Genomic DNA, 24,460 nt, shown 5'->3' with positions numbered 1-24,460 from the left:
GAGATTTTTAATTTTGTTTTTAGATAGGATAGTTAGGTATTAATTAGATCATACTGCTTGTATCCTCCATGTTTTTCTCAGATCCAAATCTAATTCTATGCAAGTTACGAGTTATTCACTAGCTTTTGCAAGAACAAAATCAGAAGTTTAATGCCAAATGTTAATCTTAGTGGACTACATTTTCTCATTTATTATTGTAGGATATTTTAACACTGAAGAAATCAATGGGAATTTAGTAACTTATTTCATTGGGACTAGGTATCATTTGAAACTCTTGATGAAACAGCTGATGGGTTTTTGAATTTATTTCACTATTTTGAGAAGAAAATGTACGGCTACCCTTCACTAATTGGTTTAACAAAGTTCATGAGACTATAGTGTCTCACTTTAATTGCAGTTTGTTAAGTGCCAAAGCTAAGTACTTTTGTCATTTCAATAAAAATGCTCTGTTTAGGCATTGGTCCATTAAAAAGTGAAACAGATCCAAAAGAAGAGTAATGGGTACTTTAAACAGGCATAAAAGCCTCATGCAGTGAATACAAAGATCTGAATAAAATCTGAATGACAATATAGGAATACAGAAGCACCTAGGTACACTATTAATTATTATTCCATTTTGTTTACCTGAGATTTGGGAAAAAAAGGCCTATTGTTCAAATAGATCAATCAGCAAAATGGAAAGGGTAAAAGTACAATCTGTCTGTTCACTTTCCATAAATTACTCAGCATATTATTTTAACTATAATTTGCTTCTTATGTATGTAATAGAATTCTAGAATAAAATCCTGTAAAAGAAATATGAAATGAAGAAGTACAAATTCCTTAAATGAAGCAAAATCCAGACCTATTCTTTTAAATATTCACCTATTTGGAAATCTTACCCTTCCCTAAGTGAGTTAAGTTTACGACAGTAAAAGCATGAGGAGGAGGGAGGGGAAGCAACTAATTCTACAAAAAAAAAAAGCCACACTAATTTGAGGTCAAACATTTGTCAGACTTCTGTTAAATTAAATTTTGTCTGATTTAAGGGGAAAAACTGTATTTTTTCATTTGAGTCATATTTATTGTCATAAAAATGAAGGTAATTTCTACACATACCAAGAGAAAATGGTAATTTCAATTATATAAATGCTATAATAAAATATAGAAACCTCATTCAGGGGTGTGTGGGTGTACTGATCCCAGTGACTGATATTTTTTTAGTTCTTTAGTTAAAATTTTTACTGCCTCTTTATGCCAAATTTCCTCACTCAGGGTTTGCCTTTCTTTACTTGGTCCCAGATATTTTCCAGATGGAATTTCAATTTCTGCTTTATTTACTGCTTGCCATATTACTGCTTCCTCTCCCCCCACCTTCTCAGGGGAAGTTTCTCCAATCAGAATATCATCCATATATTTTGTTACAGTTTCACATCTCGGAGGAGTGAGTCTCTCTGCAAAAGTTCAGCAGGTGCAGCATGAACAATTATAGGTGAATATTTATATCTCTGTGGGAGTCTGCTAAAGGTGTATTGTATTCCCTCCCACGTGAAAGGAAACTTCTCTTTATCCTCCTCCTTCAAGGGAACCATAAAAAACATATTTTTTATATCTAGCACCACCATCAATGGGTGTGCAGCTGCTTTCAAAGTAGCAGTTATATTTGCAATGTTTGGTACAGCAGCTGTTAGCATGGCTGTACTAGCACTCAGATACTAATAATCAATTTTTAAATACCACCTCCTGTCTGCTTTCCCAGCTGGCCTGACAGCTGAGTTATATGGGGAGTGAGTTCTGGAGATTATTTGTTGTTTCCCAGTCTTGACTTCAGAAATGCCATTTTGTGCCACAGGAGAAATCATTAGTAATTTTTCAATGAGGGAGTGCATTGCTTACAGTCATTGATATGCTTTAAGTTTTAGCTTTCATATTTTTCAGAATCTGTACTGCCTTGGTGTGTAATTCTGAACGTCATATAAAGTGTTAGCAAGTTCTCTTCACAGTTTAGTTAGGTAAAACAATCCTTTTCCAGCTTGAGAACCAAGGACACCATTGAGGCTTCGGGCCCAAAAAGTGTAAACAGCGAATTTAAGAGAGCAAACTGGGAGGATGGGACTTCATAACCTGAAGCTGTAACTGGAAAATTAACCCCAATGTATAAATGAACCAAAACTTTAAAAAGTATAAAAACTCATGACCAGTTGTCCATCTTGCGTCCATCTTGGGCAGAGCCCCACCTGGGCTCTTGCACTGCCCATGGTGTATCCTTTTAAGGCCTTTTAATAAATACCTACTTTATTCCTTTAACTCTGTCTAATCTCTGTTCAGATCAGCCTCTCAAGGCATCATGGTTAATACACATATTGTAGACTCTTGCATTTCTACCAAAGTTGGGATTGATGTCTGAACCTAAGGACCAAACATCAGCATTTGGCAGTGACATCCATTTAAAACATTGAAACATAAAATATATTTATGACCTTTTATTAAAATGTATGGGCTACCATCACCACTCAATAAGCCTCCACTTGCCAATAGAGGGGCCTAATTGCCTTTCAGGTAGTTTTTTGGGTTTTTTTTTTCTTTATGCTCTGTAATTCCTTCTTAAGGGGAGGGAGGGAGTTTATCCCTTTTTGGATACTGATGTCAGAGGAGTTGAAATATGCTTCTTCCTTTCACTGTTATCTCATTTCTGGAGCACCTATTACATCATCAAAACATCATCCAACCTGAACAAGAACATTTCCAGTCACAGGACATTTACCACCTCTCTGCAACTTGTTCCATTGTTTTACCACCCTCAGTGTAAAAAAAAAAAAAAAAAAAAAAGTCTTCCTTATATCTAATCTAAATCTACACTCTTTTAAACTGTTCCCACCAGCTCCCTTCAAATAACATGTCCACAGATCTTTCTCTTCTCCAGGCTCTGATGTCCCATCCAGCAGCCCTCTTCCCTAACAAATCCATTTCTTTCCTGTACTAAGAAGTCCAGAGCTGCAATCAGCATTCCAGGTGGGGTCTCACAAGAACAGAGCAGAGTGGAGGAATCACCTCCCTCACCCTGCTGGCCAAGGTTCTTTTGATGCAGACCAGGATGCAGTTGTCTTTCTGAGCTGCAAGTGCACATTATTCATACTCTGCCTTTCACACATCAGCACGCCCAGTTCCTTCTTGGCAGAGCTGCAAGCAAATGCCTTGATCCCCTAGCCAGTATTAATATCATGGATTGCCAAACCAGCTGAAGGACCTTGCACTTGGCTTTGTTGAACCTCATGGGGTTCACATTGGTCCACTTCTTGACTTTGTGAAGTGCATTTTCCCCAGGGAGCTCTTACACTCCTAAGGGAAAGGTTATTTGAATTTCTTCATGTGGTAAGAGAGTTAATTCTACATTAGATGCTATTTGACAACTAGAAATTTCAGTCTCTAACAAAAAAAAAAAAAAAATCAGAAAGTGAAGCATAGTGATAATGTCTTTACAAATTAGATTTCAAACAGTGAATTTTAATAAACAGACATTTTCTTCCAGCATCATCATCTCTGTATTTTCTTTCCTACAAATACACAAAGAGTAATTCTTGAAAGAAGTAGATGATATGTTGGTTAGAATTCAGTGACTTGTTCCTTTCCCTTTTATGATCCTCAAATATTTGTCAGCATAGTCAATGTAAGGTCTCAGGAATAATGGCTTTGAAGAAGTCAGTGTTTCCTATTTTTTATAGTCTAAGGTTTTTCAAAGCTACCAGGACTCAGAACTATGCTTTCTGTATGTGTAACACAAAAACTAGATGAAGTACAAACCTGGATCTAGAGGCTTTCAGACCTGCTAATGTTGTAAAATGAATTTTTCAGCCCAGGCAGTTGCTATTACTGGGATAAAAATGTATAATTATTTTAACAGAGATCAAGAATTTCTTAGCATTATGCACATTATTAAAAGAGTTAGTTTTAAGCTGATTTGAATTATTTTTTGAGAACATGCATTTAAGAAAACCTGAGGTCTCTGTCAAGAAAGCAGGACTGTGAAATAAGAATCTAAGTTCTACTGGTTGAAATAAATTCTTCTGTTATAAAAATCTATATGAATAGGTCTTGTATCTTATTATCACTTTTTTAGACTATGTCATGTTGTGAAATACAAGTATATATGTATAAAATGTACATGTTATCACTGAAATGCTAGCGCTTTTTGCACTCAGATGCTATGGCAATGACCACAGTATGTTCAGAGAATGAATGAAATCTGTTGTCAAAGATACTAAAGGTCATCTTGTCCAATCCACTGTTCAAAGAGGGGACTAATTTAGGTCAGACTGTCTATCACCCCAAGGCCATGGTTTCCACAGCGTTGCTGGGCAGCCGGTGTTTGACAGTTCTAAGTGTGGTAGGCGTTCTTTCTTTAAGGTCTGATCAGAAACTCTGTTAGAACTGAGGGTTTTGCCTCTCATGCTTTTGATGGACACCTCTGTTTCCATGTTCAACAGGAAACATCTTGAATGTAACATTTTAAAGAAAGTAATAAATAACACTTTTTTATTTGGACTGATGAAGCATTAATTAAGAAAAGAAAATTTTTTGTCGATTAAGAGATTAATATGTCATTATACTGTCTTTTATTTCTTCTAAGCTGGAGATTAACCAGAAGTGTGTGGGTGGAGTGCTTGGAGGGCATTATCTCCCTGGAGTGAGGGGGTGTTGTCTGCATCTATCATTAGGTACATGGTCAATATCAGTATAGAAAATGCCAATGTCAGGCAGTCAGACTCTCCGTAACAGTAATTCTGTATATCATGGCCAAGCGCTGGCCCTGACAGCCAATGATATGGCATGTGCAAGGGAAGAGCCCTCCATGGAGAAGTATAATTTTGTGTTGCAAAGAGAAGAAACATTTCTCATTTGTTGAAGATTGCTCTACTACTCTCCCATTATAAGGACATACATTTATAAATTATGTATTTTCCATTTTAAAGGTAGATGTGTTTAATAAAGTATGTTTTAAAAATACATGAACCAAGACAGAAATAACATTCATTGCCCACTTAGCATCATCTGGAATATGTAAACTCAAATGCCTTGTCAAACTAATTTCTCAGACACAAAGTGCTGAGCCTACTAAATGGGAAAAAAAAAAAAAAAAAGTATTGTAAGGATTTTTGTTTACTTGTAAAGGGAGCAATGAGGGATCTTTTTCTGTATATGCAATTTCCATATTTCAATCTCTGGTACAATGTCTCTAACTGATGAAATTTCTCTCATAATGTATCACACCACTATTGGCATCTCCTTCATATATAAATAATCCTTTTAACCATTTTCTATGGCAGTTCAAAGTCCTCAGTCCAATGCAAGTTCTTAATAACAAGAAATTTTAAAGACAAATGGATTGTAGTGATATGGTACTAATGGGTTATAACTTGGTCAAAGGCAAATTATAACTTCATAATAGACTGAAATGTCTGAGAAAAGCTAAAGAAAAAAGGTCAAAACCCTCTGCAAATAAAAAAAGCACATGCACCTGCTGTAAGGAAGTAGTAGCGAGGTAGGGTCAGTCTATTCTCTCATGTAACGAGTAATAAGTTGAGAGGAAATGGCCTCAAGTTGCCCCAAGATAGATTTAGAATAGATGCAAGGGAAGATGTCTTCCCTGAAAAGGTTGTCAACACTAGAAGCATTTCTCGGGTTGTCACAAGCCCTAGAAGTATTTAAAAGACATGCTGAGAGACATGGGTTAGCAGTAGATTTTGAAGTACAGGTTGGACCTAATGATCTTGACCTAAATGATTACGAACAGGCTGCCGTGGCCACGGGCGCGATTCCCGAGCGGCGGCGGCTGCGGGTCCCTCCTGCCGGCCCGGAGCGGCTCCGCGGGCAAACAGCGGAGCGCTGCGGGGCTCTGGGGCCGAGCTGCCTCGGGGAAGCGGCGAACGGGGCAGGGCAGGGCCGGACAGGGCCGGCAGCCAGGGAAGGAGCAGGACCGCGGGGAGAAAAGGGCCAGGGGGAAGGAGGGGACCGACCGAGCCCCCGCTGCCTCCAAGGAGCCCAAACAAAAGGAGCCCGGGCTGTGGCGGTGCATTCCCCGGGTTCATGTGCTAAGGCTCCTCCCATAGCCCGATTTCCCGGGCATTTTCCCCCGGCACAGGGACCTGCCCGCCGGCAGGGCGGTCGCTGGCAGCCCGGGCGCGGCAGCTTTCTGTGCCCGCTCGGCTGCCGGGCGGAGCCTCCCGGGGACAGCGCTCCCGGCACGGGCACGGCCCGCGGCATCCTCACCTCGGTGTGACACGGGCTGCGGCTTAAAGGAAAGTCAGACTGGTCCCTCTTACTGTCTTGGAAAAATGTTAATATGTAGAGAAAAAAAAAATCATTATTTTAAAGTGTTTTGATATGTCGTGCTGTAACTGTTGTTCACAGGAATGGGCTGAGACGGGAAAGGCAGGTTGTTTTCTTCCCCATACATTCCTGAAGGAGCCCAGTCCTTCTAAACTGAGAGTAAACAGCAAGTGTTCTTCGGTCTGTATGAGTGCAGGTTTCACAGCATCAGAACAAGTCAGTCAAGCAAGTCAGTGGCAATACCTGGAAAACCTGCAAGTTTTATTTGGGTTAGCCTGTTTGTTTGACAGAAAGAAGATTTAGATTTTACATCTAAAAGCAGAATCTTGCCACAACCTTTCAATAAATAAATTTACTGCAGACAGCTTTCTTTCAGACGCAGCTGATTTTACAGATGATCATAAAATGGCTATGAGAGACTGCAGTAATGGGAAATAGAACTGCCTGACAGAACTCAAATGCTATAGTTATTCATAAATAAAGAGTACACGATTAAAATGCTGTGGGGAAAATGACTACTATTACATTCAACTAGGAGAGTATTACTAGAACTCATCTGTATCATTCATTTCTCACATGCATCTTCTGTTTTTATTCCTTCTAACAATCTTGGATTCTTTCACTTCAGCTTCTAAGTGTGCTCTGTTTTTTCTAAATGAAAGGATTCACTGTTCATATATTTTTAAAATCATATAATGATATGAAGGAAAATTGAGTAACTTGTAAATATTTGAAAGAAGAGACATTTCTGTTATTTTATTGCAGTACATATGTACATATTTACTGAATTACATGATTTTTTGTGCTTTACACTGTCTAATAATAGAAAATATTGGAAGTAAATTATTTGATCTGATGCTTGCTAAAATATTTTCTTACTATATATTCAGCAACATTAAAAAAATCACAAAATGAACTATTTTACCATCCTGAGATACATGAAAGAAGCAATTTCCTGAATCTTCATATTAATTTTTTATCTATTATAATTTTTTTAAGCATACTGAAACAGTGTAGTGCAAAAGTTATGCTCGACAGTTATTCAAGCAAATGACAGATGAAACAAAATATTTACTATGCATATGCTACTGCCAAGCTTAATTATTGCTTAATTTTAACTGCCATATTCAATACTAGTTATAAAATAAATAAAAATTTTATATATAATAATAGAAAGTATTATATTTATATATAAATATTCAAGAAATATAGATATATCAGAGATATGCAATATCTATGATATCTCTTTTGAAAAATAGTTATAAATGTGAAGAAAGAAAATAAAACATCTGAAAGTATTGTTGCAAGTATGCCACTTCCTATTAATCTGTGGTGTAATTTAATATAAGTTTTTAAATTACAAAATTCAAAATAATTAGGGGCTGAAAAAAAAAAGAATTTCAAGACTCTTTTAGTAAGAAAAATGGTAATTTAATCTCTATCTTTTTATTAATCAGCAGAAGCAAAGGAAATGGGAAAAACTGTATTGGAGTAAGACAGGACAAAAGTGATCATAGAGGATGATTTTTTTTGGTTTTTTGGGTGTGGGGTTTTTGTTTGTTTGTTTGGTTAGGTTTTTTTTTTTGGTTGGTTGATTTTGATAGATAGATGTCCAGTATTATTCTTGTATTATATTAATGACTAGATTTTTTTTCTGATTGAAATATCTTTTCTCATTCCACATTTTCAATATATGTGACAACCTGGATGATAAAAACACCTGCTTTTATTTCCCTTGTAAACAGCTGTTATTAATGTCAGTGGGAAATGGATCCTCCTTAAAAGCAAGTGAAGGAACAAATGATTATTGATGTCTCAGTGCCATTGTGGATTAGTGCTTGGTTTTTAAATGACAATAATTCATTTAACCAAAAAGAAATGGTAATGAGTTTGTGTTTTGTGTTTTATGTTTCAATTTTGTCTAACATTGAACTTCTGAAAACAAAAACATCATAAAAAATACTGGGTCAGGAGGAAAAAAATAACAAAATAAAAGAAATAAAACAATCCGGACTCAAATATGGACTGAAATAAGTATTAAACTGCTTAGTGTTTTTCTGAAGATTACATCCATACTGTTGCTAAATTGCACTGTCAGCTTGTGGGAAGCCTGGTCTGCTTGTCTTGAAAACAGAGAACTAGTAGCTCTCCAAGTTTGCAGGCAATAGATCTGTTATAGAAACACAAGCTTGATAGGTATTGGTGTGATATTCCCTGTACTTACTATTGATTCATTTCTACTCAACATGAATTTTCAAATGCATAGAGTGAATGTTCAAGCTAATTTTGACCAAAGTCTTGAGAGTGTCTTGATAGTGTTTCACTAAGACATGCTCAGATATTCCTTTATTCTGTTTATTCATCTGCTTCAAGTTCTTCCAGAGAGTGGTAGAGGGTATTCTTTTATTTTCTCCAGTTTTTAAATTTCTTCAGATACTAGAAGGATGAACTTCACCTGTGCAAGGCAAATTACACAAACACTCCCCTTCTTTGACAGACTTTCCTTTCAATGTCCTTATGATTCATATGTTGTCCTTACATCTTTCTAGTAGATACCTAAAATGCAAAAGATACACCTTAGCAATTTTAACCACTGTAATATCTTGTAACCATATACATAAATATATTTCTAAAACCCCTACATATAGTACCTTTCTTTGAAACGACTCCAGGTAATTTTACATAAAGTGAATTATTTTGTTTAATTGGATTATCTTAGTGTGCATATTTTAAGGTAACATAAAAATGTATTAGAAAGTAACTTTTCTATATGTATTTCAATCAGAAACACTGCTCCATTTTGTTTTTGCAGCTTTCAAATGCTGTTTAGTCATAACAAGAGGTGTTTTATGCAAAAAATGCAGGTTAAAAAGTCAGGGGAGCAGGGGGTAAAAAGAGAAAACATATTCCACAAATATTTGGAATGACCACAAACTAACTGAAAAAGGATACATGTTCTAAAGTGAAGGTATGGTATGTGTCCTGTACTAATTAATACTGATAATCATGTAATTGAATCTTTTCCTAACAGAATTAGGAAGTCATTTATTTCCTTACTCAACTTTTTTCATCATATAAATCAAATATGGAATTATATTTTTAAGCTAATATATAAGTATACCTGCATTATTTACAGTAGAAAATCCTTTCAAGTCAATATATTAGATATCTAAGCTTTAAGAATTTTTTTTCCACTTTAACAAGGTATGACCTTATTTAATATTAAAAGAGGGAAAAAGCCTTCTGAAAAAATGCATAAGAGCTAAATAACCAAATAATTCATAAAATACAGAGGCGAAACATGTCTTTTCCTGGTGATAAATCGGTATACAAGCTTTTAAAGGAATCTTTGATGTGATCAAAAGAGGTGGGCATTTCTTATATTTCTGTTGGAATTCTCAAATGACAGGAAGGGCAGTTAGGGAAGCTGGATGATTTATTGCTTCAGGGCTGTAATAGACAAAATTGTTGTAACAAAATTAAAGGCATGAAACTGAAATAAAATGCCTAGTTGAGGCAGCTAGAACGAATACTTGCCCATTTTGAACTGCATTAAAAGGCTGATGAGAAATAAATAATAACAATACATACTGCAACTGTCTTCTCCTTTAGTTCACAAAATAATTGTGACTTTCTAACTAAATATATGTTTTTTGCAGAACGAATATTAAAACAGGTTCATATATATGAACATTTATTAGCAGAATATGTAGTGGATGGCATACCTGAACTATAATTATGAAATATACCTTGGAGTAACTAAAGGAGAGAGAATGAGAGAGAGACAGAAAGGAGTTAAGGGGGGAAATGCCCACAGGAAATGGTAGAAGCAGTTATAAGAAAGAGCGAACATGGATACACATCCTCCCCTGTGGGGTTCCCCCAAATGAAGGAGGTGTCAATGTTGATGATGATTTTAAGCATGCTTTTTTCTTAGTATTACCCTTTCAGTGAGATCTGCTAAAGCTCCCCATTGATTCCTGTTTCTGATGACATTGTAACTTATTGGAAAACAAATATTTTATAGTTATTGGTTATTAAGTCCCTGATGACTCTTACTATCAGATATTTATAATGAACTTCAGTGAGTACTTTTCACTTTCTTTGTGAACCATACTTGGCTTTCTGGGGTAAAAAGTAAAATCTGCAAAACAAAAATGAAAGAGTTAGCGACAGCATATAGAATCATATAATAGTTTGAGTTAAAATGGACCTTTAAGAGCATTGAGTTCCAAGCCCCCTGCAATGGGCAGGGACACCTCCCACTAGACCAGGTTGCTTGATATGGAACAGATGTCGTGGATTAATTTCTGTAACATCTAAGAAATATTCAATAAGTGCAAGCTGAACTTTTCGTAGCTTGAATTTATGCTCCTCTGAAGAAAAAAAGAGATGACAATATCTCCTAATGGAATCATTTTTTCTAATATACACATGTGGATAATCAAAAATTATCTTAGGAATCATATATTATCCTCATTACAAAAAAAAAAATATTGTGATACTTAGAATTTTTTTTCTCTCCCTTGAACTTTTTTAAAAAAATAATCTGTAAGATGTAAAAAGAATGTTTATTGTAAGAGGACACAATATAGTAGTTTTTCTGATAATAAAGTTTTCCTCCTTTTCAGTCAATACTTTTATTTTAAATGTAAAAATATTAATGCCAAAGTCATAAAAAAGAATGGTCAAAAGAAAAGGTAGATTATGAAGAAAACCGTGAAGACACAAGTAAATTAAAAAAAATAAGGAAATGATTAATAGAAAAATAAAACAAGTTTTCAGTAAAAAGAATAAATCTCCCATAACGACCAGCCTTTTGCTTCTTTTATGATGCCTAAAGAGACGAGAATCTTTTAAATAGAAAAATCCCTGGTTAATGTCATGTTGGCAACCTGAGCCTAGAACGAGATGTTCAAAACAGCTGTTAAATGATTTGCATTCTGCCAGGGTGAAGTGTATCAGTAACCACAGAAAACACATTTAGTCTTCAGGAATCCATGTCAAAATAGCACTGAGCCTTTGAGTCAGTATTATCTCAAAAGTGAAAAATTAGGTATAAGACAAACAATATACACAGCTAAGTACAGCTGTAGGGAAATAGCCTGAGTAACCCAACCATCATTCAAGTTCTCTGTTTGCAAAGCACTTTGAACAAAAACAGATCAGTTGCACATGTAAATGTTCCATAGACATTTGCCTCTATAAAGCAGTTCCAAAAGTTTATTAACTACTTGAGGAAGAGACTATTTTAAAAATTTTTATTTATAGAATATGTACTATAATACAATCTGACCAAACACGGGGCTTCCACCATATTTGTAAATAACTGGGGTAGCAATCATAGCAGGAAGGTGAGTTTTGTAGGTTTTTAAAAATAAACATGGCACAACACTCGGAGAAGACAGGTTTTTAATTCACTTATGACAATTGCTATATTGATTTCTCATAAGGCAAAAAATCAAGAAAATCAAAGCCTATTTGTGGAAAAGATATATATAGCCAGAATAGAAAGAATTATTGCATACTTTCTTAATTTTCTCCACATACTGACTATGCAAGCAAATCACAAATGGCCTTGAAAAGTATGTTGTCCCCTTACACATTTCAGTTATTGAGGAGATTAACAGATGACAAATAGACTTTCATGGTGCATCTTAAATTTTGTCTTATTTAATTCAGATTGCTTCTCTTTTCCACATACCAATCTTAAAGACATCAGCATTCTTTCAGTATCTGACATACAGTGATTGAAAAATTTGATTGTCCTGCACTATTAATGGAAAAAGCAAGATCCCAGAACAGTTTTAAAAACCTCTCTTACCTAAGAACATAGTTGTTCAAGTTAGTATGAATTATGTTCTTTGAAGTACCAGAACTGAAATCAGCATTATTGCTACTGAGCCTTTGAATTCAAAGGCATCGTTTCACTGTCTTTAATCTCCTATTTGAAAACACTAATTCTAGGTCCCTAAAGGGACATTTGTATTTTATTTTGTGCTATATGTATTTCAAATTATTGAATAGTAGTTTTGATCTGACTTTCTGATAAGGTTAAACCACAGCTGATGTACAAGAACAAAGTACTTTGTATCCTGTTACATTCTATTAAGTCTGATTGTCTCATAATGCTGAAAATTGCATTTCAGCTAATGCTCCCTGGTATGCAGATCAGTTTAAGTACAGTGTAATGATAACAAAATGGGGAGATTTTACATGTAACATTCATTTATTCATTTTTTGGTAGCTTATAGACACAACTTCCCCAAATACTTTTATCTTTCTTTCTGTATTCATATGATCTGAAATAATTTAAAAATACTTACACTGAGTTCACAAAGAATTTTTAAAAATTGTAGATAACTTTTATTTGTTGTTTTAAAATGTATATGTTAACAAAACACAAATGAAACCAAAACATGGACACTTGAAATAACTTACAAAGAATTATAAATTTGTTTAATCAGTAACAATGAAACTCTATATCCGTTTTTTCCCCTTCAGAATCCTTAAAAATGCCTAATGGAAACTGGCAACAGGATTGCAAACTCAGATATTTTTCATTTATTAACTTATTTAGGATGCTAAACCATTCCTCCACAAAAGACTTAGCCCTAGATTACAAGTCTTAGAATTCAGATGTCTGTTCTATGACAAACTTCCTGAATATGCCAAGGCAGGCTTTGTGAAATGCAATTGCTAGCATTTCTCTTTCCTCCCATCATTACTCCTCAGTTAAACAAGTTCAGATTGAAGATATATGTGGTAAACATTTCTAATCAGTTAGGTTTTTTTCACAGAAGACCAAAAGTTTACTTGAGATATCTAAAAACAGGTGGAATGCCTCATAAAACATCTATAATTTCAATTTAGCAATGAAGTAAGACTCTTAATTTGTAATTATTCCACCATTACCATAGTAACAAACTCATTTCTTTAGCATAGGGTCATTCTTTTACTGCAATTTTATCAGAAGATGGACATGAAGAGAGTGAAAGCTCATATCTATCAACAAAGCAGCAAATTTGAGCAATAAAAGGAAAACAGAAGATAAAGTATTCTAACTTAAAAGTCACTGTTAGTTGTTGCAAGTTAACCCTAGTAGGCAGCTAAGCACCACGGAGCTGTTTGAACACTCCCTGATTGCTTAAGCTTATTAAAGCAAAAGCTGCATACACAGAAAATCAATGTAAGGAATTTGCTCACTACTTCCTATTGCAGGCAGATGTTTTTTTAAGAGAAAGCAGAGTCTCCTCATGTCTAGCAGCTACTTGGGAAGACAAACACTATAACTGGACATTGGAATGCTCTGAAATGACCTTTTTGATGGACACAAATACCTGTGACTTTTCTCTGTGACTTATCCTCAGGTCCTAGTCCCTTTCACTGGACTTCTGATTCAAGTTCCAGCCTGTCCAGTACAGCAGCACAAGATCAAAAATGGCCTGTCCATCTGCTAACCAAGGCAGATTGTTGTTGCTTTTATCAAAATGTTCCCAGGCATAGCACAATAAGATGATAAGCAATACAGAAAATAATGAAATCAGCCGCTAACAAGCACTAGACTTTTATATACAATAAGGCAAGCAAGCCCCATGGCAAGCAGAAGAGACTAGCAGTTAATAGCTGAACAGTAAACAGCAGCTATAAATTCAGTCTATCACACTGAAATCTGTCCTTATCACAAACCCTTCAAGACTCACATTGGGTTCCATAAAGGATGCAGTAGCTTAACCCCAGTAGGCAGCTCAGCACCACACAGCTACTTGCTCTCTTCCCTCACAATGCAACGAGGGAAAGAATCAGAATGATGAAGGCTGAGATAAGGACATTTTAAAGGATTAAGCAAAAACTGTGCATGAAAGCAAACAAAAATCAGGAGCTCATTCTGATTTCAGAGGCAGATGATCAGCCAATTCAAGGAAAGCAGATTCACCACATGTAGGAGGGACAACCAGTTTTGGGAAATCAGGTGTAATAATTCAGAACATCACCTCCTTCCTCCTTTTCTTCCCCATCTTTTATTGCTGAGATGACATAATATAGTATTGGGTATCCCTTAGGTCAATTTAGGTCAGCTGTTCCAGCAATGTCTCCTCTCAGCTTCTGCATCCCCAGACTACTCACTGGCTGGGCAGCATGAGTAGATGAAAAGTCCTTGGCTTAAAGCAAGCACTATTCAACAATAATGAAAACACCAGTGTGTTATCAACACTGTCTTGGTCACAAATCAAAAACATAGCACCATACAATCTGCAATGAATAAAATTCACTGTATTCTAGCCCAAGCTGGTAAAATAATATATTAACCTTCTGTAGTTACTACATGCTAATTTTTGATACCATAACAGATGAAATAATTAATTAACATAGATTATAAAATAATATAGATTTGTATTTGAAATATTATGTAAACAATAATTGCATAAAACAAATTGAATTTGTTAAAATTCATTTTAAGGACTTGATGTCTTCCAGAATAATAGCTTTTGTATGACATTCATAGCAGACTGGGAAGCTGGATTGTATTTCTACAGTAAACATGGTTCAGAAAAGTTAAACTATGTATTAAACTTGAATTATTTTGAACATTTCTGTACTCATATCTTTGGAGTAATTTTTCAACAGCAAATGAATTGTAATGGGTAGTTGAACTAATGCAAATGAGGTTTAGAAATTTAATGTAGCATACACAAGTATTAAATAAGAGATTCTACATATTATCTTGGCTTATTTTTTTCTATTTTTTTCCTCTCAGGGTTTGATAGATACAGTGGCTTTCAGCCAGCATCTTATGCTGAAATTCCTCCTTAGACAGAAGCAAAGCTTTGTTATACATTCTCAAAAACATTATGAGAAGAATGGGTACTTTAAGTACTAATGTATCAATGTAAATAATAGTATTTGTGAAAACTGCAGTACAGTAATGCTCCAAGTACCAGTCAAACTGGTAGTTCTGGAGTATTCTAGTGTAATCTTTTCAACTATACTTGAAACATGAAGTGATAACAGATACACTATGTGTAGTTAAATTGCTAACATGAACCATTGACACCAAAAGTAAATTCACAGAAGATAGTTTTAGAATATTTTCCCAATGAAATCTGTAACTCTAACTTGTATTTTATACTGTATTTTACAACACAGAGAAAGAGAATAGAAATGGAATCTATTACAGTGTGGAAACAGCAAAAAGAATGAGTTTCAAGTTTTTAGGTCTTAGAACTGTAGAATCATATAATAGTTTTGGGTTGAAAAGGACCTTTAAAAACCACACAGCTCCAAACTCTTGCCATGGGCAGGGACACCTTTCACTAGATCAGATTTCTCAAAGCTTATGTAATATGTGATTTACTTAGCTATAGGTTGTAATAAATTTTGACTTACATTTCAATTTAGGACTGAGGAAAAACATGATTTTTCTTGTTGATTTGGTGTATCCAGTTTTTTTTTTACTACATTAGATGTAGATGTCTACATAGGATAATAGCTAATCTTCTCTCCATGCTATTCATAGTTAATTCTCCCTCCTCCTGTCTTTGAAAATCCAAACACTGTATTTAAATTACTTCTATTTATTGATATTATGAAACTATTGATACACCCTCAAACTTTTGACGACTCAAAGAAAAAGAAAACACATCTCTGTTTCATTAGACACTTGTGAATGTTTGAAGTGATGCTGTCTAAACAATCCTTCATTTCATTTTAGTCAGTACTTTTGACAAAGGAGCTTGTATCTGTTGAGATCAATGATTGTCAAAATCTAAAGTCTTACTGCTCTTCGGATGTATAAATATTCTAAGAAAGGGTTAGTAGGATTCTGTAATACACAAGGAAACAGAGACTTTATCCTTTAAATTTCTCTGTTATATTATGGTTTACCACAAATACCATATGAATCGCCATTACCATGTAAACTATCACAAAACTTACCACTAACAAGTATGTCTATGATTAACAAACTGAGTCCAGATATCTCAAACTATTACAAATTATTATCAGCATTCATTGACATAGGATCAATCAAAAATGTGTCATCACAGTATATCACAGTGTCTACAGTAACAGTAATCAATCATGTAGCAACCAGCAGTAACAGCAACAGCCAAGTAGACATATACTCTTGCATAAACTTAATCATTACCGGAACAATTTATCAACAATTTAACAACAATTACAGTAGAGTACTAATTGGGACATAAATGTCACTATTAAGTGAATTAGACAGATTTCAGAAGAGGAAAAACAATCCCAAAGGGAAGGACAAACTGATTACAGATGGGGATCCAACCATCCAAGAGCTAGGAGGGCAAACTGAAAGAACCCCAAAAATGGGTTACAGCAAGGTAACAGACAGAATCTCACTTCAGCGACGATCTGTGTCTGAGTCTGAAGTCAGACAGTGAAAGTCCAAGATTTCACAAAAAAGTTAATGTGGGGAATTCAATCTTTAAGAAAGGAAAAGTAAGAGTAGTCTGTGGAGTTGTCAGAGAGAGAGGGGCTCCATTTTTGATGAAAATAAATGCCCTGTTATAGAGATATAAGAGGGCATAGGACATACTAAGAGCATACAGTAGATGCACTTAATTTTTATTTTTTTAACCTTAACAGCTAGTAGATGATAGTATTTTCTGTTCTTTCAGAGTAATTTTATTTTTCCAGACAGTTTTTCACCCTTTCAGACAATAAGTTGCTGTTACAGTGGCTTGTTTTTTGTCTTTGTCAGTGGTATCTCAGGACGTGTCAAGTCTCTGTGTATCAAGCTGTATTTCAAGGATGTTTATCATTCCTCAGCCTAGTTCTCAGGCTAGCAGTTTCAGCCTGGGAGTCCTTTCTCTGTCAGTCCTTTCTTGTCAGTACTTTTCTACAGTCGTGTGCTTTTGCTCAGTAAGTTTCACCTTCCAACCAAACCACCTCTACAGCTGCTATCATCAACAGTGGGACAAAGCCACTAAAACACTGACTGAAGAAATAGCTTTCAGGACGTGTAAACCAAGGGATTCTCCAAACCTCTTTGGCTATTACAAGAAGAGAAATATGGGTATGAATACGTGTCCTTATATGAAGGATGGCCTCAAATAATTTTTGATTTTGACATTTTCTTTTCATAATATATTATGATGCCCACCGGAAGAGGGGCATGTGGAAAACAAATGGTGACATCCTGGCAACTAGTGAAATTTAGAACATATCTATTGCGCTTTAGTAGATTTTTAATTTTAAGGGGGACTATTTTCTTACATTTTATTTGCAAGATTTACATTCTAAAAACCTGACTACAAGTATCATGGTGACTGTGCATAACAAAAATTTATTGAGCATGATAGAAAGACATCTGTTTTCTTTTTTGCCTTTTCTCTCTGTTATCAGGAATTCTTTCAGAAAGAGAAAGTGGTTGTGGAGTCTTTCATCTTTTCTCTGCCCCATGTGAAAAGGAATTAAACTCTCCTGTAGGCTGACTGCTGCCTCTAAGCCACAAGTACACAATTTGGGCCTTAGTATCTTTTAAGATTCCTTTCTTTGTGATACATTGTTGTCCCCAGGTGCCATTGCTGACACTGACTTGCCTGTGGCTATACATTCCTCATACATACAGTTTGACACACAAACTATTGTCTGTTGCAGGTTTAGTCTTCACAAACATTAACTACAGTTTGTCTTGTTGGAAAGGTACAATGTACCTTCAGGTTCCTTTTACAATTCTGTGTAGTTTTCAGCAGCATTTTTGTATTCTCTTTTGTTTGGTAAGAAATAGATTTACAAAAACCAGAACATCTCTAAGAGGTACATGAAGATAAAATATGTACCAACACAAAATGAAAATAAAAATATTTTTTCTATACTTTAGTTTATGGACAGTAGAATTTCAGTTTGTTCAGAAAATTATTATGAAGCAGAATTCAGTTGTATCATTTGTATCAATATTATTAATACAACTTGACTAGATATGAGTTTGCAAATGTACAGAGTGTTGAGATAGTAAGATAATATTTTCAAATGGAACCTGTTTTGTGATAAGTAAAAGCTAACACTACTGACTTGTAAACGTGGTTTTTGCTAATGTATTGTCATTATAGGAGATCAGACATGAAGGAAGACTTTCCAGCAGAGACATTCACACAAGACCTCATTAAGAATTTTTAGAGCTAGATTTGTCAGAGAATTGGTATTGTGTGAGAAATTATATAGCAATAGCATATTACAAAAAAATCAAATTTTATAAAAATAAATTACACCACAACCTTCATTTCATGTTATGTGCAAGGCTTCCTATTAGTATGGAAGAGAAGTATAAAATAAGTTCATAATATTTCTTTTAAAAATAAAGCACATTTTTTGGTAAACATAACATTGTTTACCTATTTCACCAGCCCTAGTTATCATATTACTTCAGCAGGATCTTTATTTTTTCTTATTTTTTTTTGTCTTCAGTCTGGAAAAAGCTATAAAATTCAGAAGCAGTGCATATTTATTGCACTAAGAAATTTGGCAAATCTAGCAAGGGGTTTGTTGGCATTCTAAACTGCCTTGTTAATTATATTCAATTACCTTATTATACTTTATTGAAGAGAAACTAACATTATAATAGAAACAGAGTGTCCTTCCACTCACCAACAAATGAGCTTGTGTACAAAAGAGTCCTTGACAATATTTCCTTTTCATTACCAATTGCTAATTAGTCCATTGAACTTGCTGTTGTGTGTTTGCTGTTGCCATGTTTGAGTGCCCTTGAAAAAATCAAGTAGCAAGCATATATGTTTGACGTCTGATAATTAGGTAATGTTGTAGTCACTTGGAATGATTGGTCTGGAAACATATAATTATTTATTATTTGGAAAGTGGTAGAGGTACTGAGTCTAAATGCACCTGTTTTTTTGATAAGTTGATTCCAGTTAGGCTTTAGTTAAAGGGACGTCTTGCAGAATATGGTAAAACTAAGTACTGTTGTGTGGGACAAAGGTGAGGGAAATATTTGCTCTAAACAGAAGCAGAACAATTGATGTAAGGCTTCCTAACTCTGACTTCACTAAGACCAAGTAAAAAATTTTTTGTCTCTCATGAAAATGTCTCTTTCTCTTGCTTTTACTTCTTCTATATCCTCCTTGGTTAAAAGGACAAAAAAAGTTACTAAGCATCAAATAAAGAGACATTCCTTCTTGCGATGATCACTTCTAGGCTTTTCTCTCCTGTTTTCAAGCTTGGTATTTCTCTGTTATTTCTCTGACTGCTTTTACTTTCCACTTTTATTTTCATTGGTCTCATTCTTCTTTTTCCTTATTCTCTCAGTTCACAACATACAAATACATTTATGATCAACTTTTTTTTCTACTAGCAGTGAATCACTTTAGTCATACCTCAAAAGGAGAGAGATTGAGATGAGCTATAAAAACTTTTTTTCCAGTGAGACACTGAACAAGTTGCCCAGAGAGATGGTCCATGCCCCATCTCTGAAAGTCTCTAAAGTCATTTTGGACAGGGCTGTGAGCAAGCTGATCTAGTTGATGTCCCTGCTCATTGCAGGGGGATTGAGTTTATAATCTTCATTTCTATTTAAACCATTCAATGACTCCAAGTAAGTTTTGTGGAAAAATCAGAAATCGCAAAATAATTGGCAACAAGTTTATTGAGTTTAATAGATCTTATATTATACATGATCTATGCAGTATGTACATCTTACATTACAAAATATATGACATATTACACATTGCATGTTATTTATTATTTGCTTAACCATAATAAGTAATAATTACATTTCAATTCATGGATGTGGAAAGAACGAAGAAAGAACTGGTGTTCATGACACTTATACAAAGATGCACCTAAAAGACTGAAAAGAGGTTAGTATGAACTTTGCTTTTATAAAATATTTGTAATATAGTTTTTTTGTCATTTTCATGACAATTTTTCATGGTTATAGGTAACCTGTGCCTCTTCTGTCCCGATATGTTATTTGGAAAATCAATGTATTAACCATTAGTTATATGTCATGTGTGTGTGGGGTTTTGGTAATTCATAGTTAAGCATTTAAGAAAAGCAAAAACTGCACAAATCTCCAGGTTGTAACCATACTTTTCTTATGGAAGAGGTAACTAATAGTCAACAATATTTGCACGTGTTTATGGACAATGTACACGTTGTAGATCCCTGTGAAGCAGTAGCAGCTAGGAGCTTGATCAAATATATGTGGAAATCCATGATATCTTACCTTTACTAGAATGACTTTATCACTTTTCCCTAACTGAATTGATTTTAAGTCTTAGAGTTGAATTGAGGACATAAACTCCATCAGCTTTATCTTCCAGCAAGTAGACTGCCTTTGCCAGTGGAAAAAGAACTGTTTGCAGATCAGATAAGTACTAAAACCTCTCCTTATCTTAGGGTACCAAGAAGTCATAAAACTAGCATAATTTGTCTTATTTCTCATACCAAATAAATACAACTCTAAGTATGAATCACTGAAAAACCTCAGGGTGTATTAAAATTCTCTTATACATAAACCACAGACCATCTAGTATGTTTGTAAATAAACATGATGTTAGATGAAAAGGGTTTAAATAAATAAAAGGGTCACATGTATTTTAGCAAAGTTATTAAAGAATGATACTATCAGGAACACAAATTTCACACCGAGAGGATGCATCCTGCAGCCTTAATTATATGCAGCAGAAACATATTAGAAATTCATATATAGTTACTGAACACCTTTCATAATAACTTTGAGGCTGAATATTTTATTTTTCTATATTGAGAGAGGGATAACTTAAACTAATATGGAATTAATGGGATAACATTGGAATACAGGATCCAGTTCACACTTCATAAAATATACCAAAAATCTGAGTTTAGAAGACACCTGCAAAAATATTCTGAGAAATCAGGGCCCTGTATGCACAGATGGGCCTTAATATTCAGGGAAGGGTATTAGCCCTATTTAGCCACCCCTGAACACCGCCCTAACACATGCACATCCATATACACCCCCCAGTCCCTGTGTTCAGAGGCTCAAGTTAAGCACAGATCTGAATGTCACATCCCTGCCTTGAGCCCTGCCATGGGTGTCCCCCAGCTCAGTTCTGCTCCTGCCACCCTGGTGTGCTGACTCTGCTCCCCAGACTGATCCTCGACCTCGCTCATCACCTCCCATTTGTGCAGTGCTGATTGTGCACTGCTGTGCCAGTCCTGCTCTGCCCTGCTTCTCTCTTAGGGTGGCACAGCCCTGCCTGCCCTGGGCCACCCTCACATCCCTCAGGACCAGCCCTGCTACTGCTGCTCCCTGACAGCCATTGCCTTATTATTTGAGACAAAGAAAGATAGTATTTGTTTATCAAACTAGAAAGAACTTGGCCATTATCTAAATGGAGAGACATTTCTAATTTTATTACATATGTTGACTAAGGTATAAAATTCTATAGAAGTTCAGATTACATGCTGTATATGTTTTAAATTCCAATTTTTTTCAGTTTTTTTTTTTTTTTTTTTTTTAATTATTGAACTAGCCATAGGAACCACATATAAAACTACTGTCCTTTATCACTTAAATTTCTGAAAGCCCTATGAAAAAAATGTGGTAGCACAAGATTACTCATTCAAGTGTGTAACCTCACTAAATCCTGTAGTCTTTCTTATTCAGGATCAAAGTAAATGGTTGTCATACTGTCCTCTGTCCTCATAAAATCTATTAAATAGTTTTTATCATGTTAGTAGTGTGGAAAATAAAATGACAAATATGATTTAATCTGTCTTTTCAAGGATAAGTGTGAAAGTTAGTAATAAAATACAGAAATTTCATTCTCCTAGATTATACATTTGTCTAGGAAATAAAGTTTTGATGACTATGCAGAAATTGTGGAACATGTTGTAATGTAAATATGACAAAATCAACAACCATTCTAAAGTGAACTACGTGAAATCCAGATCAACAATGACAGGCAAGAATGCCTGCTCTTTTTGCACTTGAATGAGATAAGAACTTAAACTTATATTTCGTTTCATACAAAATGCTTAATTTTACATAATTTAGCTTGTCTGACACTAATTACACAAGCATTGGAAGTGTTCTTTCTTGAGTCAGAAGTGTGCCCAGGGCAGTTTAGATGTTATTCCACATGTCTTTGTGAATAAGATTTTGTGCTGACTTACCTACATTTACTACCCTTTCAATGTTTTAGTGTTCTTAATAATTTCAAGACTTCCAAATATAAAACATAGACAACATTTAACAATTCAATTCTAAAAGATGACAATAAAGATAATAATTTTCTTGAAGTGCCTGTGCACACTAGAATGTCACCCACTTCTCACTTCTCAGTATCAGATTCTTCTACTGGAAAAATAAATCATATCTAATATGTAATGTATCATGCAGTGTTAATTCAAACTCTTTGATTCAGAAATATACTTGTTTACATAAGTCTCTGTTCTTTTTCCTTCATTGCCCAAGTTTTCATGCTGCTGTGAATGACACAGGATACAGCAAATGCACCAAAAATCCTCATATATATATTTTTTTTAATCCTCATATATATTATTTACTTTCAGTTGAAAAAATATAAAAGCATATCCTTTGCATTTAATGGCAAAAAAGATTCAGAGAGAAACAGCCTATGTTCTTTTGTCCTTCTTAGGGCAAAAGATGGTCTATTTCTTTTGAAATATTGCCCTCAAAACATCTATCCATTTTTCTTCTTTCATGTCTTGAAGATATTTTGGCTATGCCAGCTACGAATCAGATCTGTGAATTAACTGCCAGCCTCTGCACTTGGGCTCCTTAAAGAGAAGAGCCATCTGGTCTTCTACATCCTTCTTACATCCTAATATGCCAAAATAATAGCTTGCCAAAATCCTTATTCTTCAATATCCTTGCTTTTGCCTTTGTCTTGGATGAAATGAGCTGTTTACTGTTGTAGTGGATTGACCCTGGCTGGGTTCCAGGCACCCACCAAAGCCTCTGTCTTACTCCCCTCTGCAGCTGGAAAGGGAAGAGAAAATATAACAGAGAGTTCATGAGCTGAGGAAAGGACAGAGAGAGATCACTCACCGCATACCATGATGGTCAAAACAAGCTAGAATTAAAGTTATCAACTGAATAGATTACAAACAAAATCAGGTCAGGATAATAGGGAAAAAAACAAAATCCAAAACTTAAAAAGACCTTCCACCCACCCCTCCCTCCTTCCCAGCTCTATTTCCTCTCCCTGAAGTGCAAGGAGACAGGGAATGGGGGTTACAATCAGTTCAGATGCTTTATCTGCTGCTGCTCAGGGACAGGATTCCTTCCCGGCTCCAGCATGGGGGCCCTCTCACAGGAGAGAGTTCTCTATCAGCTCCTCCAACGTGAGTCCATCCCGTCGGCAGCAAACTAACGCAGTGTGGGTCACTCTTCCACAGGGTGCAGCCCTTCAAGGACAGGCTGCTCCAGTGTGGGTGCCCAAGGGGTGACAAGACCCACCAGCAAGCCCATTCCAGCATGGGCTCCTCTCTCCATGGCTCTGCAGGTCCCTGCCAGGACCCTGCTCAAGACAGGCCTCACACAGGGTCACAGCCTCTTCTCAGTCATCCACCTGCTCCAGCCTGGGTCTCCTCCTTGGCCTGCAGGTGAATCTCAGCATTCCCCTGTTCCTCCAGGGGCTGCAGGGGCACAGCTGCCTCACCATGGTCTGCACCAGGGGCTGCAGGGGAATCTCAGCTCCAGTGCCTGGAGCACCTCTTGCCCCTCCTTCTGCACTGACCTGGGAGTTCCTGTCACATATTCTCACCACTCATTTTCTCCGGCCACAATTATAACTACACAATAATTTTTTTTTTTTATTTTTCTTACATATGTTTTCACAGAGACTTTAACTCAATTTCTGATTGGCCAATCATTGACCCACACCCATCTTTGGACCTACCAGTGATTGGTTCTGCCGGACATGGAGGAAGTTTTCTCTGTTACCAAAACTTGGTCATGCAAACCCTGTCTATCCAAATTATTCAAAAAAAGGTGAAGAAGGTGGTCTGGGCAATGAAATTCCGCATTTTAATAGCCTTAACAACAATAAAAATAACAATGTATAATAATAACAGTTGTTATTACTACATTTTGATTACTGATTTATCCTACTTGATAACTAGGATTTGCTGGTGGTGGCACACAGTTACTTTGTGTTTT

Source organism: Taeniopygia guttata, chromosome 4 (assembly GCF_048771995.1).
Source record: "Taeniopygia guttata chromosome 4, bTaeGut7.mat, whole genome shotgun sequence".
Classification (NCBI taxonomy): Eukaryota; Metazoa; Chordata; class Aves; order Passeriformes; family Estrildidae; genus Taeniopygia; species Taeniopygia guttata.
The sequence above is the reverse complement of the archived record's forward strand: the minus strand, read 5'-3'. Positions refer to the sequence as shown.